Source organism: Nannospalax galili, unplaced genomic scaffold, assembly GCF_000622305.1.
Source record: "Nannospalax galili isolate Female #2095 unplaced genomic scaffold, S.galili_v1.0 scaffold233, whole genome shotgun sequence".
Taxonomy (NCBI): Eukaryota; Metazoa; Chordata; class Mammalia; order Rodentia; family Spalacidae; genus Nannospalax; species Nannospalax galili.
In genome coordinates this window covers 1,240,820-1,243,478 of record NW_008333818.1, presented here as the reverse complement: position 1 = coordinate 1,243,478, position 2,659 = coordinate 1,240,820, and positions in this window count along the sequence as shown.

Here is a 2,659-nt window from a genome sequence, read left to right as displayed (position 1 = left end):
CTTGAGTGGCTTCGCGTTGACTAAGATATGGTTGAATGAAAACTTGACATGACTGACAAGGCCAAGAAGTCCTGCAGCTCCCCTGATGTGTCAGGCTAACTCTTCACCAGTGCCATGACTCCAGCTCTAGTTGCACTGTCAGCCAATGAGCCAATTATTCAAGCACTCTTCACCTTATCTTGTTTCTACAAGTGTTCCAGAAAAAAAAAAAGGAAAAATCCTTCTGCTGCTCTCACCATGTCTGGTGATTAAAGCTTCCAGTCTAGCAGGCTTGCAGTGTTTTTTAAATGAGGAGTGCTCAAGAGGGCATAGGCAGACTGCCAACAACTGTTCTCTCCAAAGCCCTAGTCTGTGTGAAACAGTTCGAGAAGAACATATGGGACTCTAAGCTTTTCTGTGCTCCTAGTCATTTCTAACATTCACAAGCTTTACACGAGGCCAACCAATCACTGTGGGAAGATCCCTAGCCATCTGTCAGTCCCTTTGCTATGGTCTTTGCTACTTCCTCTGTACATTGTAATCTGTTCTCTGCTATTTCCCCCTTCACTTGGGGAAACAATCTGATGGAAACTTTCATGCTACCAAATTTCTTTGACCTACTATCACTATGCTTTTAGTAGCTTGTTGTTTAAACTCCTTCCCTGGGGGAGAGATATAAACAATGTCCATTCCCTTGGTCCCAACTACAAACCAAGGTACAATTCCACCAAAGTGAGCTCTAGGAAGCCAATCAGTTTATTGGGCTCCCTCACAAAGCAATGGGTAAGAGGTTACTTATCGGAATGTGGGTTCTTCCCCCAGGATCCTCTCAGAAAGACCTCACCTAAGCATAAATGATAGTTCCCCATAGCCACATAAATATAACCCCCCTTCCCTTAGTCTTCTCTAACCTATATACTCTAGTCCTTCCCAAGGCCACATGCAATCATGGGTGAACTGCCCACCATGGGTTGGGAAGCATGGGTACATACTCAGGGGAGGATCCCTTGACTCTCCCTGCCCTTCCTTCTATGCAAGGGTGTCAACAGTCAGCAAGCCCAGCTGTGTTGATATCTGACAGACAAGCACAGCTGAGCTCAGGAAGATGGTGCCTTTCTGACTCAGAGGACAGTCCTATACAACATAGCTCTTCCTTCTCTACCCTCCCTAACATTTTTGGCTGAAGATAAATATTAGCATAAAAACTTTTCTTTACCTGAGTTATCTTCTCTCCCTATATGATAGAGATTGGTCCTAACAAATGAGAATGGTTCCCAGATTATCACTGTCATAGAAATAACTTGAAGTCTTTCACATTTTCCACACCACTCAGTCTGCATTTCTGTAAGAGGGAAACTGAAAGATGCCATTAACATTCCTTTATTGTTTAATTCCAAAACTAAGGGGACCCCTTGATGAGTGTTGGCCATACAGTCAATATTTGTAGGAACGACTTTCATAAAATGGAAACAATCTGGGCAAATGACTTTTAACCTTACAACCAAAAAATGACAAAGTCACTGAGCCATGTGCTTTTGTGACCTGGGCAACTGAGCTTGATTCACCAGAACCCCAATTTACTACACCCACTCAAAGATAATGAATGAATGTGGGTATGCTTGAGAATTAACATATCAGAGCACTGAAAGACAGCATATGGCTTTCATTACTTACAATGAAGATTGAGAAGAAGGCTTGACGTTGTGTGTATGAGATATTCTAGACCTAGGGATGTAAAGGAAAGACTGTCTGATAAGCGTGGATTCAAGTTTGTTCCCTAATTGAAGTGGGAGACATGGTTTTGAATAAAAGTATGGCTGAGGCCTAGATCCAAGACATGATTTCAGAGCACAGTTCCAGGGCACAGTTCCAAGAGATATCTGGGGGAGCAGGTTCAAGTACTAACTGTAATGTGGCATGGATCACCACAAATCCTCAATGGGATTTATCAGAAATCCTTCATATCTGATCTTCATAAGATAGATCTTCATCATACTCAGTGCCTAAGCCCCTGCCTCACCCAAGGTCACAACCTTGCCTAACATATGAATGTAACAGTCTGACAGATAACTGGAGATTGCCCTAGGTGCTAGCTGTTTTTGCTGACAGTAGTATCATACCCTATTCTGTCTTTCAAGGTGCTTTCCCCCCTATTTTCTTTGCTGCACACGCTTTGAACCCCATGAGTCAACTTCATTTTGAAAAGGATTTCTTTTCTTGATCCACAGTGTTGTGAGGAAACTTCCAAGTGTGGCAGAGAAACAAAAGTGAACCTCAGCCTTCCAGAGATGTTTCTTCCAGCCACACACACAAAACAATTCCCTGTGTAAACCAATGAAACTATAGAAATGCTACTTATATGCTTGGGATCTTGAGCATTTCCATGCTATAAAAAAAATAGCATTTCTTTGATCAAAGATCTGTAGCAATTTAGGTGGCAATATTCTTATCTCTGGTCTGATGGTTGGTTTCATAGCTACTCAACATGTTAAAGGCAGAGGAAATGAAAAATAAATAGAGGTGGAAGAGGTAACTCCAGATTTAAAAAATAACAATTAAGCCGGGCGTTGTAGTGCACGCCTTTATTCCTAGGACTTGGGAGGCAGAGACAGGCGATCTCTGTGAGTTCCAGGCCAGCTGAGACTACAGAGAGATCCTGTCTCAAGGAAGACAAGTAAAT